General features: G+C 36.8%; 1 long non-coding RNA gene and 1 pseudogene across 1 annotated transcript; both read left to right on the forward strand.

Moving 5' to 3' along the window:
- Window positions 1–1,761: 1,761 nt before the first annotated feature.
- Window positions 1,762–4,937, forward strand: LOC146912851 (PKS-NRPS hybrid synthetase cheA-like; annotated as a pseudogene).
- Window positions 4,938–10,803: 5,866 nt separating this feature from the next.
- Window positions 10,804–12,822, forward strand: LOC146912852 (uncharacterized). Its single transcript, XR_015013181.1, has 2 exons — window positions 10,804–10,912; window positions 12,588–12,822. It is a non-coding gene; the product is annotated as an uncharacterized LOC146912852 (long non-coding RNA).
- The last annotated feature ends 1,773 nt before the right edge of the window (window positions 12,823–14,595 follow it).

Consider the following 14,595-nt stretch of genomic DNA (forward strand, 5'->3'; position numbering starts at 1 on the left):
AACCAATTCTAAGAACTTGTAACAAAAAGATGAGTGGTAGATTATAACAACTTGTTCTGCTTTTTGTGGACGATTGAGATCAATTTACAGAGATATCTTGTCGATCAAACGGTGGGGGACACGGGGTTTGGTTGTTATGTGCAACTATGAGAGTGTCCTTGTTTACTTGTTGGAGGTAGAAAACAAATGCATATGACAGAATTGCATAGTAGTAGTTGGCTCCAGCACTCTTTGTGAAAGAAAAGACCGAATAGAAAAGTTGAATAAAAAAAGGTAGGAATCAATGGTGTTGGTGGAAATAACTATAAGCAATGGTTCTTGTAGAAATTGAATCGAGTGAATAAATTGATCCAAACATGATAATATGATTTTGTAGAAATTGATCTAAACATGACAATATTGGTCAAAATAACAAATTTTTAAGGGTAGAAATCGATCTAAACAAATAAATATGACTTTCAATTAATGTGATTCAAGCAAACAAACTGGATTTAACGAGTCAAACCAAACAGTTCATAAATTTTAAACGATTTGAACTTGAGCTGAAAAAATAGTTTGTGTCGAAAGCGGGTGGAGTTTCAAGCTAAACCAGTTCTTATCGAGTTGAATCGAACTCAGAAAGGTTCGACTCGACTCAATTCCAACCCTAATTTAAACATTGTTTCAAATGCGTGATACTTTTATTACTTATGTTTAGTTTCTGTAAATTTCTCTACAAAAAATTTAAAAACAAACTCAAAAAATTCAAAAGACTCCAAACTCTATAATGTCCCGACTTTGAATTTCTACTCCCAACCCAATAGCAGGGTCGTCCCAAGGGCTAAATAACTCATTTAAGTGACAAAAACTATGTAAACATAAGTTTTAAGAACATAAAGCACACCCATTATGTCCCGTCTATATTACTCTAACCAAGGTAATCAAAACCGGACCGGTTATTAAACCGGTGTACCTATGGGTTCAAGTTTTAAGGTCGGACCGGGCTTCAACCGGGGTTGAACCGCTTTTAATTTAAATATGTATTTTTATTTTTATATAAAGAAAAAATAATATAATATTCATATTTTACTCTACTGAAAATAAAATCCACTCATCAATTCCTCATTTCCTCTAAAAAAAATGAAACAATTCCTCATTTTTTTGGCAAACTTTTCCTAATACTTATATTAAAATTTAAATGATACAATAAATTTTTTATTTTATTACTGATTATAATTTATTTGGTTGCAACAATGTTTTTTTCCTTCATAATTTGTGATAAGTTTATTAATACTACTGAACAAAAAAGCAAAAATTGTTGGATAACATGACTTGTATGTTGTAGCAAGAATCCTGCTCTTTACCCAAATCGTTTCGCTCATTCCCAAAGTAAAATACCAAACTACCCCTACGCATGTTAACATGCGTTACGCAAGTTAACTTGCGTAGCGTGACTTAAGTCATGTAGCGTGAGTTAAGTCACGCTAAGTGCCGTTTTTAGTTCAAAACCCAGCATGCAAGCCCAAAACACCATTTTTTCTTTCCCTCCACCTCCAAAAACCCAAAAATTTGGGTCATAATCTCAACTTCAAATCATTGCAAATCGTCAGGAAGCAAGTTTCTACGCTCATCAAGCATCAAAGAACAGGTAATGTATCACCAAAACTCATCTTATTTTCCTGGTTTTTCTGCCTGTCACGTCATTTTTGTCAGTAGGTGCTAGGGCTGAGCGTGAGTTAACTCACGCTAGTTGTAAGGTGTGCGTAAGTTAACTTGCGTAGGAAGATAACACTAGCGCAAGTTAACTCACGCTAGTGTGTTGCCCAGTCTGTTGCCCAGATTTTGAAATTTTGCGCCACTTTTTTTTACATGCTTTGCTTGCTGCACAAGTCATTTATTTATTTTTTCTTTGTATTTTTTTATTGAGTAGACATTGAGTGGCATGGTGGAACTTGTGGCGGAGGATGGCGTTGAGCCCAAACCGGGCAAAAACAAAGCTTCCGGTGAACCTTCCGGCATAGGCAAACCAACCAATGAAGTGAAGTTTAAAGTGAAAATTCCTTTTCAAGTTGAAGCTCACATACTTCACAATCAAGCAAACCCGGTACCTACCGGTAACTTTGAAGAGAAGCCTAAACCGGTACCTACCGGTGTTCGTGTTATTGAAGAAAACACTGGTTCATTTTTTACAACAAACGAGAGATGGAAAGATCGAGAAGAATTGCTTGGTTGGGTTCGTCGACAAGCGGCTAGGGCGGGATTTACTATTTCTATAGATAAATCTAGTACAATAGCGTCATACATGACGATGCAATGTGAGAGGAGTGGTGAATACAAGCCGCCTAAGACGAGGAAGAAACCGAAGCTTGAAGGCACGGGATCAAGGAAGTGCAATTGTCCGTTTAGGTTGAAATGCTTCTTTGAAAAAAAAAACACAAGAATGGTGGATTGTAATGCTTTGTGGAGTTCACAACCATGAATTGGCGCCAAACTTATCCGGCCACCTTCTTGCGGGTCGACTAAAAGGGGAGGAGAAGCAAAGAGTTATCGACATGACAAAGAGCTTGGCAAAGCCTAGGAATATTCTCACGGATTTGAAGGAAAGAAACAAAGAAAGTGTGACAGGCATCAATCAAGTGTATAATGCACGAACTAGATGGCGCAAGGGGCAAAGGGAGGACAAGACCGAGTTGCAATACTTGATTACAAAGTTGGAGAAGCATCGGTATGTCTATTTCACAAGAGCAAATAGTGAGGAAACCACTCTTGAAGATCTATTCTTTGCTCATCCGGATTCAATTGATATGCTCAACACTTTTCCCACCGTTTTGGTCATGGACTCCACCTACAAAACCAATACATACCGAATGCCATTATTTGAGATTGTTGGTGTCACCTCTACCAAATTGACCTATTCGGTTGCGTTTGCCTTTCTTTTCTTTGAAAGAGAGAATAACTTCATATGGACACTTGAGATGTTGGTTGGTCTTTTGACCTCAAAACACAACATGCCTAAGGAGATTGTCACGGATAGGGACCCCGCTTTGATGAAAGCCGTTGCCGAAGTTCTCCCTAAAACGGACCATGTATTTTGCTATTTTCATATTGAGAAGAATGTAAGATCTAGGTGCATCACGGATTGTAAAGTCAATGCCAATCCTTCGAAAGGAAAAGGAAAAGTTGTTGCCAAAGAAGCAAAGGAAGCGGATGATGACAAGCAATGTGAGGTTGTTAAGAAAATAGTGAATGCTTGGAGAGATGTGGTTAACTCTCCTACGGAGGATTCATTTGCAATTGCTTGGTTGACATTCAAAGATGAGGTATGCGGACCTTTTCCATTGTTTGTTAAATATGTTGAGGAAACTGTTTTGCCCCTTAAGAAGCATTTTGTGAGGGCATGGACGAATACATACTTGCATCTAGGGTGTAGCAGCACCAACATTGTTGAATCGGCTCATGCACAATTGAAAAGATACTTGAGGAGTAGTGTGGGAGATTTGGCAACATGTTGGGATGAAATCAACAAAATGTTGAAAAACCAATTCGGTGAGATACATGGGAGTTTTGGGAGGAGCAAAACCGTCATGGTGCACAAATACAAAAAAAAAACAAGTTATTCTCCGAGTTGGAGGGGTTTGTCTCTAAGGCCGCTTTGGGTTTCATCGATGAAGAATATGAACGCTCTAGGAGATTCGGCTTTGCCAAAGAAGATTGTGGTTGTGTGCAAATGGCAACGTTCGGGTTACCTTGTCCTTGCATTCTTGCCGAGAAGAGAAAGAAAAAATTGCCTATTCTTTTGGATGAAATACATCCTCATTGGCGAAGTTTAGGTGTAATTGGACAAGAGGTTGATGCCAATTTTTCCATTATGGAGGAATGGAACGCCATTCAAGAACGTCTCAAGAGGGCCCCTTACAAGATGAAACTCTTCATCAAATACAAGTTACGTGAACTAGGGTTTCCAGAGGAGACAATGTTAAAGCCACCTCCGAAAAATATGTCCACTAAGGGAGCACCTAAAAGGGTGAAGGCTACACCGAAAACGAGGTCCACGGGTCGAATCCCCTCTAGGTGGGAAACTATTGATGCTCAAAATCCCGATAGTCAATGCTCGCATGGCAAGAGTAAGTCTCATAAGACTAAAGGTTCTCGTCTTGGCCCTTGCTTCCGCTCACAAACTTCAACTCCTACTTCAAAAAAACAACCTTATTTGCAAATACCATACATTTCACAAATTCCAAATTTCATGAGACCTTACGTTGAAGACATTGTGAATGTTAGAGGTGATGGTAATTGTGGTTTCCGGGTCGTAGCTAGGCACATGGGATTTCATGAGGATGATCATGTTTTGGTTCGTCATGCACTTATTAATGAGTTGAAAACTTACAAGAGTGACTACTTGCCAATATATGTTACCGAGAGCCGTTACAAACTTATCTTGGATGGTTTACACCCTCCAACAAGTAAAAGTGGTATTACACCTCTAGAGAAGTGGTTGACCACTCCGGATATGGGTCACATTGTTGCTAGTTGCTACAATAGAGTGGTTGTTCTATTGACTTTGTCCGAATTGGGTGGTTCATGTGAGACATATTTTCCAATCCGGAGTGCTCCACCACTTAATGCACATTCCAACATAATGTGCCTTTGCTTGATTCCGGACCACTTTCTTCATGTGAAGTTGAAAGAAAATTGTCCGCTACCACCTCCTCCTAAGGAGTGGATGACTCACAAGATTGGTGATGCGGAGCAATGGCTTTTTCAGTTTTTGGATAGAAACGCCGCCTTCGATGAGCTCATGTCTAAGGAGCCAAAGCCGCCAAAGAAACCAACAAATGAGCACAATCCTATTACTTTGGACACCCCGGAAAAGCCAAAGCAAGAGAACGAAGTCATGGATGAAGATGGAGATTATGCACTATCACTAGTTTAGTTAGATAGGTTATGACACTTTTGGGTCGGTGGGTGTTCGTACTATTTTTTGGTGGTATTACTCCCCGACATATTTTTTGGTGGCCTATTGTGTAATTTTGATATTTATGGCCAATATGTAACTAATATTATATAAATATATGAAAATAATTATTTTGGATCGTTTACGTGTCATTAAGTGTGTTTAAATTATTACGGGTCATTACCGGCGTATTTGTAAAATTTGGACCGTTTGGATCGTTTATGTGTGATTATGTGATTGTGAGAAAAACGATGTTTTTAATTAATTTTGATCAATTATGTCGTATTATCCGATAAACTTCTTAAACTGACGTAATTTGGTTAAGTTATGAATGTGGCGTGATTACAGGTCTTTCTAGACTTATCAAAAGTCTGTTCTGTTACTGCATGCATGCAGTTTCTGCTTCTGCTATGAACGTGAGTTAACTCACGCCAGTGCAAATGGAAACGTGAGTTAACTCACGCACTCCATAACACTAACGCATGTTAACATGCGTTATTTTTTTTTACAAATAACACCAACGCATGTTAACATGCGCAGTGTTTTCAACAAATAATACTAATGCATGTTAACCTACGTAACGCATGTTAACATGCGTTAATATTTGCACTAGCGTAACTTAACATGCGTAGGGGTAGTTTGGTATTTTACTTTGGGAATGAGCGAAACGATTTGGGTAAAGAGCGTGATTCTTGTAGCAAAATGATATATTTTAGGCCCAAGCCCAAATGAACCCTAAAGCTAACATTCTTTTATATTGAAAGCATGTTATCTTGGCATATTCTTCAGCTGCCGCCGTAAACCATCTGCTTTCATTTTTCTTCTTGCTTCTACTGTGTTCATTTCTATCTTCTAGATTTTTTCTTTTTCGATACCCTTTCATGTAAATACAAAGCACCACCACCCTTGAGATCATGATGAGAATCATTGTAAAGGGAAGATAAAGTTTTTTGATTGTTTACTAAAGAATCATTGTAAAAAAACGATTGATTTTGATTTTAAGGGAAAAAAAAAGTAAAACGCGGTCCAACCGGCAAAAACCGATGGACCGCCGGTTTTCCCGGTTTTGGCCGGTTTTTCACTAGTTACCCGGTTATACACCGGTTTTTAACTTTGCCGGTTTTTTGGGTCATCCGGACCGGATACTGGTCCGGTTCACGGTTCAACTGGTTGAACCGGCCGGTCCGGTCCGGTTTTAATTACCATGACTCTAACAAAGATGTATCTACGAAGTATCTCAATCATATTTGATAATATTTATTTTAAAACAATAAAAGAATTGGATTAGGTATGGCAAAAAAATATGTGCCCGTGGGTAATGTGGATAACATCCGTTATGGGACGGGGCAAGTAGCTTAATGGGTATCCACACGAGTATAATAAACGGTATTTAAATACTCGTTTCTTTACAGATGTGAATATAGATTTGTTGGTACTTGTGTTTGCGGGTATCCGTACCCGTTGATAAATTAGATAAATTACTAATATTTATATATGTGTTTTCTAAAATAACCATAGTTTCTAATTATTTGAAAATCCCTATAAGTCTTTTAATACATTTTATACATAAGGTTTGACTTTTTATACTTTTTTAAGCTTGAAATACATAAGTCTTTTAATACTTTTTTTTAGACGTTGATTAATTGTAAATTTGTTTGGATTTTAAGAATTTATATAGATTATGTAAGGACTATGAAATTTGTATGGATTATGAAATGAGAACTGCTAGCGGCAGTCTCTCACACACTCGCGGTCAAACACTCGCCCATATGCTATTGCCACATCAACATACTTTTAGATCTGAAACTAGGCAACCGGCTCTTTCTTTTTTTATTTTTAATTTTTATGGGCAAGAAGGGAAAAGTTCGCTCTCATCTCTTCCAAGTCCAATCCATCAAACGCCACTCTCTCTTCCATTTAAATCTCGCTCTACCGTGAAAAAAAAAAACAACCTCCCTTAAAACACAAACTGCTCCCTCATCCTCACACTCACCCATCAGTATCTCACACCTCCAATCAAACTCCAGTTGTCCCACAACACAGGTAACCACAACCACAACGTTGTTGTGCTTTTTCGATCGATCAAGAATAAGGATTTATCCAGATCAATAACTTCCTTAGATCTTGAATCTGACACTCACAACAAATTATTTCTACCAAAGATTAACAACACACAGAGATCAGGAAAAGTAAGAGTACTAATTTCACAAAATTTGTATTATGTAACGAGATTCAAGACATAATTGACTTTGTTCTGAAAAAAAAAACATAAAAGAGGGATGGTTTTGGTTCTGAAGTTTTACGCATGATGCAACATAGAGAGGTGGGGATTTTTTTTATAGGAGATGCAGAGCACATGAAAATGGGTGTTTCTGGATTTTTATTATATTAAAAAATAAAAATCTTAAATTGCTTCAACCGACTGCACCGGTTAACCGGTTTAAATTTAAAAAAGTTGACTGACGTGTGCCAATAATCAGGCGAGTGTTTGATCGCGAGTGTGTGAGAGACTGCCGCTAGTAGTTCCCTTATGAAATTTGTATGGTTTACAAAATTTGAATGGATTATGTAAGACTTAATTATGAAATTAAAAAGGATGTTTAAAAATTAATGTTTTTAGATAATTAAAAAAACATTTTTACAAAAATTTATGGGTATCTGCGAATATCTGTGGGTACCTAAATACCTGTGCGATACCTGCATGGGTACGGGCACGTGTACCATATTTATCCAACAAAGTGGAGACGGATATCATACCATCTGTACCCATAAATATCCATTGACATCCTTAAATTGGATAATAATATGGTTTAAATAGTAGTTATATGTGGTGACCATCTCAGACCTTACAAGTTGAAAACAATTTAGGAGTTCCAAAATGAAACTAATTAGAACAGTTCGAAAAATAAACTATAAACCCTTTAAAGGTTTGAGAAGTGAGCTATGTACGACTTTCAAAGTGGACATTACCCTTGTTCGAGTCTGAGGAATTGGGAGTAGTGACAGAAATCCAAGTGCACCATCATAGTTTTGAAAACCGGACCGGCCGGTCCGACCGGTTGGACCGTGAACCAGTGGTGTGTCCGGTTCGAGCTGCCTACCGGATCGGTCGTGTAATTGGATCAGTGTAAACCGGAATGGCTCGGTCAAAACCGGAAAAAACCGGTGACTCGGCCGGTTTACAAAACCGTCCGGTTCAATGCTTCGCTTAAAAAAAAGAAAAAAAAAAGAAGAGAAATGTCTAGAGAAGGAGCAGATGATGCATCTTAACACGCAGATCTGCTTTTTGGTTGAAGCTCCACAGGAAAAAGTAGCAGATTGAGAAAACGAAGAATTGAGCAAACCTTCATGGTATGTAATTTAGGGTCATAACATTCACCGGCAAAAACGCAGATCTGCTTATGGCGGCTGTTGTTTATAACTTCATGGTGATGCTGTTACTTTACAGCTATTATATTAGTTGATGTTTAGGGTTTTCAGGGTTGAATAATGGGCTTGTGAAATAAGCCCAATATTAATCTTTCATGAACCTGCAATTAGCCCGTGCCAACAAAAGTTATAATTATAAGAAAAAGCAATGTTACTTTTTTTTACAATTACATAGCATATCCCTATCCAAAGAAAACAATTACAAAACGTTTTAATTTTTTATAAGATAATTTTCCTTCAATTTATTTTTATAAGATAATTTGTTTTTCTTTTGACCAAAAATAAAAATAATTTGTATTTTATTTATATTTTATGATTTTAAAAAATAAATATAGTTTGATATATACATTTAGGTATGTAATTTATTTATCTTGTAGACATTTTTGTGAAACTTTATGTGTGTCATTAATTTTTTAAGACTGCAACATCTAATTCAATCTAATTTAATACTTATACAAAAAATTATAGAGACCGAGTCAAACGACCGAGCCATCCGATTCAAACCGGTTTAGTCATGCGGTTCGACCAGCGACCCAATGGTCCGACCAATGACTCGGTGACCCAATGCCCTTGCCGAGTCGATCACCGGTCCGGTTTTTAAAACTATGTGCACCATCATTGGGAATACATTGTTTTTTTTTTTTTGTCAAGTAACTTGTTGGTTAAAGCTCACACATTTTAAATGTGGAGAAGTGAGATGTATGGAGTTCGAACTCTGACCCCTGCTTATATTATGCATTCTCCCTACCGACTGAATTAAGCTCACTAGAACTGAAAATACATTGATTTATCAAAGTGGTTTCGGATGTAAAGTTTGATTTTGCGATTGCATTTATTTTCTTTTTATAATTTGTAATAAATAAACAAAAGGTTTAATTGCAGTTTTGCTCCCCCTATTTTCATCATTTTACGAAATTGGTCCCCCTATCAAATATTTTTTCTGAAATATTATGATATGCTATATTTTAAATGAAGTTTTCAAGTGAATTTCGTTGTAATTTCATCAATGTTGATCTTTTTTCATCTTCAGATCATATTCCGCGGCATTTAAAATTTATCACATCACATTTCTATAGTTTAAAAATATGATGGAGTGACCAAAACTGACGAATTTTAAAATAAGGGTACCAATTCTGCAAAATGGTGAAAATAGGGGGGCCAAAACTGCAATTAAACTAAACAAAAAGAACGTAGATGTTTAATTATGGGAAGATCCATCAAAAAAATAAATTTGGAGGGATATAGTGTATAAAAGGTGCATAATAATATTGGTAGATTTGGTTAATATAAAGGTAAATAATTTGGGTCCATTATGGATCAATATTTTTCACGAGTTCATTCTATACGCAACCCGTTATATATAGTCAGATGGGTTCCGTATAAAATGAGCTTGCAAAAAACTGGCCCATACTAGACCAAAAACTGTTACCTCTGAATTGATCTAACCCTCACAATAATACTTTGCACCATATATACACTCTATCTTTTTTATTTTTATTTTTTATTTTCCTCAATGTTTATTAATTTACCTCTCTCCTAAACAAAAATAAAAAATTGATTGTTCTCTGATTTGAATCAAGCAATTATTATGGCCATAGGTCTAACAATTTTCTTTTCAAATTCTTTTGTAATCCTTTGTTCCTTTTCCCTATTTTCACCTCCTTCTATTTTTGTTTATTCTCTTCTTTGTATCGAGAAACAATGACAGTTAAAATGTCCATGGTGTTGTCACCACAACTCTTCAAAATGATTAACATTTGGGTGTTGAAAAAGTCAGTGGCACCAGTGACAAGGACAATGTAATATCCCGCCTGTCAGTGTCGGAATATTACCGTCGATCGGGCCATAAGATTAATATAAAGGAAAGTAAATTTATGGAGAATATTATTAAGTGATGACAGTCAAATACAAGCTAAGTCTCAGAGTCGTATTTAACACGCTTAAGGTAAAGGGTATTTTGGTAATTTCATGTTAAGGGAGTATTTAATTGATTTTGGGGCTAAATATCTTCACAATCTTTTCCCTTTCTCTCTCTAGGGTTTGAGTTGGTAAGAAGCTCTCCCTCCTCTCTCTACTCCCACGCCTTCTTTCTCTCTTTCTCTTCCTCTATTCTTTCCAACTTCTTCCATACATGGCAAGGCTTACCTTATGATCTTTCAAGACACCATAATCATATGAAGCTTGATTTGAGTTGTCTTTCTCTTCTTCTTCACCAATCCTTCCTAAATCTTCATCTTTTCTTGGTAAGTTTCTAGACTATGTTCTTTATGGTTTCATAAGCTTAAGGAAGCTTAGTTTTGTTTGATTCTCAACTTTTCCTTCCCTCCATTAAGTTAAGGTTTTGGTTATAAGGGAGTTGAAGCATGAAGTGGTGCAAGAAGTGGTTCCTCCATGATCAAAGAGGATGATTAAAGGTTGGGTTGAAGAACTAAGTGAGGATTGTGATTCTTGGAACTTTGGGATCAAGGAAGCAAACTAGGGATTGGTTGTAAAGGGGAAGATGATGCTTGCTTGAGCTTGAGGCTTGGAATTGCTTTAAGAACTTGCAAGGTGAGTTCCTTAGATAGTTTCCACCCTTGGAATTATGTGATTATGCTTGCAAGAAAACATGTAGTTAATTATTGTTTATACATAGAAATTATTACCCCAATTGTGTGACATGCTTACTTGACTTGTGAAACACTTGCTTAATTTATGTTTTAAAGGTTCCTAATGGTTTTAAGGGTCATATAACATTTGGAGATGCTTGGATTGAGGTTTTTAAGTCAAAAATATCAATTTTGAGGTTGCTGGACTGTCACAACTCGCCACGGCGAGCTATTACTCGCCACGGCGAGTTAGAGGGCCAACCAGGGGGTCCTGCTCGCCCCCAACTCGCAGCTGCGAGCTGCTACTCTCCTCCCCAGCAAATCTACTCGCCATGGCGAGTAAGACAGTGAGGAAACTCACTGTTTTGCTTGCTTTTGGCAGGCTTGGCGTTTCGCGAGGCGGTTTTCTCCGTAGTATCTTCTTACAAAAGTGAACCCCTCAAATCAAGATCCTAAATGTTAATCTTTGAAAGAAAACTCCCTTATAAATGAAGCAAGTGTTTGACAAGTGTATTCAAGCATGGTACACGAGAGATGATACGATAAGAATCGGGTAGCATGATACTTCTTAAGTAAAGGAAGCTAGAGCCTCGACATAGTAGTCGAGAACTAGAATAATAGCAAGAATCACTAGGGTGATTAGGAGCGAAGTATGTTATCTTCGCACATGATTATGATCGATATAGCAAGCATTAATTCGTGGATAGGATAGATATTTCTCCACCATGATATGAATGACAAGTAAGAACATTTACCGTTAATCAGATCGATCTAGGATCCAAGGTAAATATGTATGTATGAATAGGTTTAACCTAAATTGACGACAATATCATGATATGTATAAGTAGGTGGCATGTCTCTTGTTATCCACATCAGGGGGATACAAGGGGTTCTCAATATGAGAACGATTCAAGCCGTAAGGGACCCGCATGTCACCGAAACCGCAAGACTATGTAATAACCGCATGGCGGTGCTCGTGTCTCTTGTTATCCACGTCAGGGGGATACGGGAGGTTCTCGACCTAAGGGGAACGGTTTAAGCCGCAAGGGACCCGCACGACACCGAGGGAGTCCGATGTACGTACTTCGGTCATGTATGGGATTGTACTCGGGGTTACTCCACCCGGGACTTTCCGTAAAATGAATCAAGATAATGATGTTTGTTCAACGCTAACATAATGGTTAATGAACTTAGATGCGATTATGATATGATATGATTATGACTACGAATGAAACCATGTATGATATGCTAAGTACAAGACATGACTAGGTCAAGTAAAGAATGTGATGCCGAAGATGATCTTAGGTTTCCCTAATCGTCCGGCTTAGGATTGTGTCATGAACATGATTACATGAAGACCTCGATGTGTTTACCGTATCTTGGCATAGTGGTCTTAGGTTCCCTTGACCGCCATGACACATAAGATTATAGAAAGCTTATAACAAGTAAGATGAAGTTAAGACGGTCCTAGTATTCACAACCGTCTAAGCATGCAAGCCCCCACACACGTATAATCAACCGTGAGGTTGTAAAGTAGACACGTGGTGACCGTAGGTTCCCTTGAGGTTGCCTGTAGCCTAGGATTAGGTGGAACTCACTGAGACATTATGTCTCATCCCAATCCTTATTTGTTTCAGATATCAGGTGGATTAGCAAGCTAGTAGCCGAATGGATGATGCGACAAGTGTTCGTTCGTACTTGCAGCTGGATGGTGTGGATTTTATAGGATGCTTCTATTATGCTTAGAAAGTTAAGTTGTATTATCATTGTACGAACGCCCTTGTTGTCTTTTATATTCATTCGAAGTTTTATTGTTGTAAATTTTTAATGTATCCAGTACTAAATTAACGCACTTGCTAGACTTTCTAGATACGTCTAGTATGGGTGTTACAGACAATGTAGGCCAAGAAAGCACTACCCTTAATAAGATGCTAGAGGAACTGAATGTTTACAAGTGAGAGATATATACATATAGGGTTTTGCTAGAAGCCACCCATGAAGGTGTCTTTTAGCAACCCACACCTCAAGGTATCATTTTCACTTTTTAGTTATAACTTTGCTAAAAGACACCTTCATCAAAATTAGTTGGTGTCTTTTAACAAATGTTCATAGAATAACTAGCTAAAATACACCTTCATAAAAGGTGTCTTCTAGCAAAACCCATACTTATATTATCGAAATCAGATATAGTATCCAAAAGTAAGTTAAACTAAGAGCCTGTTTGAAACATTTCCTAAAAACTCTTTTTTAGTTTTTAAAAACTTGAAAAATTAAAAACTTGTTTGCTAAACTATTTTTAAAATTACAGTTTTGGAAACTGTTTTGAATTTTTTAGTTTTGGGGACTAAAAACTAAAACGTGTAAAATGATAACTATTGTGAGAAGAGGACTTGTATATTTCAAAAACTGAAAACAAAAACTATTTCAAACAGGCCCTAACAGATCGTTTGGTGCACATGATATGATAGACACATGATAAAATAAAAAAATGGATAAGAATATGATATGATAGTGACATGATAACATTTATCCTATCACACGTTTGTTGCACACATGATAAGAATGATGATATTATTTTATCCTTTCATGATTTGATACACACTTCATATTGATATTGACATGATAAAATATACATCTAATAGCAAAATTTTCGTTGTAAAAGAAATTCATTTTTTTTTAAGTTGCATTATTAATTTTTTTACGGGAAAATTTAATATAATTACCAAGCAAAATTCATTGACATTTACATAATCCATGGCAAAAAGTATTGTAATAAGCAAAAAATTTAAGAAGCAAATGCAAATATATTAATAAAAGGCACAGAAGGTACCACCGCAACTCGTCTCGAGCTAAAAAGAAGGGAAAACAAGCAAAAACACAACACCAAAGCTACAGAGAAGAGGAATCAATTGATATTGAAAAGCAATAGCAATCGCAAATTGAATCCATTGAAATATCTTTATTTTCAGCTATTTTCATTCTTCATAGGTTCTGGCTCCGTAAAGATAAGGGTCGCCGGAAAAAGAAAAGAGATTGGAGTTGGCTCTGGCGAAGGGAAAAATGGACCAGAGACGGGTGGCAGTCATAGAGAAAGTGGGAGAGAAGCAGGAGTAGATCACAAAGAATGAGAGTAATGGACATTAAAAAATAAAAAGTGGGAGTCACAAGGAGTCGAAGATGGTTACGCGCTAATGATTTTGCTATCCTATTCCTAACCCAACTAAAACAAAGGATTAAAATAATGAAGGATGAATAGGATAGGATAAGCAATGAGATAATTTTATCATTTCCTATTGGTGCACCAAACAAGGGATTTAGGTGGGATTTGATAATTTTATTATATCCTATCTTCTTATCATGTGCACCAAACGGATGTTTGTGTTTAACAACACTATACTTAACAAAATCTTTGGAATTGAAATAATTTATAATAGTTGTCCAGACGATTCTGCGTCTAGATGATTAGGGGTCCTGTGGATCATCATAGGGCTCCAAAGGATCACCCCTAAAGGATCATTAGAGAAGATGCATTGGATCATTAGTCTATTATTCAGTTGTTATGATGTATATAATATTGATTAGTAGGTAGTTAGTGGATATAAGATGGAGTTAGTTACAAACTAACTTATCATAAGATTTACTTGT

Source organism: Medicago sativa, chromosome 6 (genome assembly GCF_051527215.1).
Source record: "Medicago sativa cultivar Bolivia chromosome 6, Bolivia_mono, whole genome shotgun sequence".
NCBI classification, from domain to species: domain Eukaryota; kingdom Viridiplantae; phylum Streptophyta; class Magnoliopsida; order Fabales; family Fabaceae; genus Medicago; species Medicago sativa.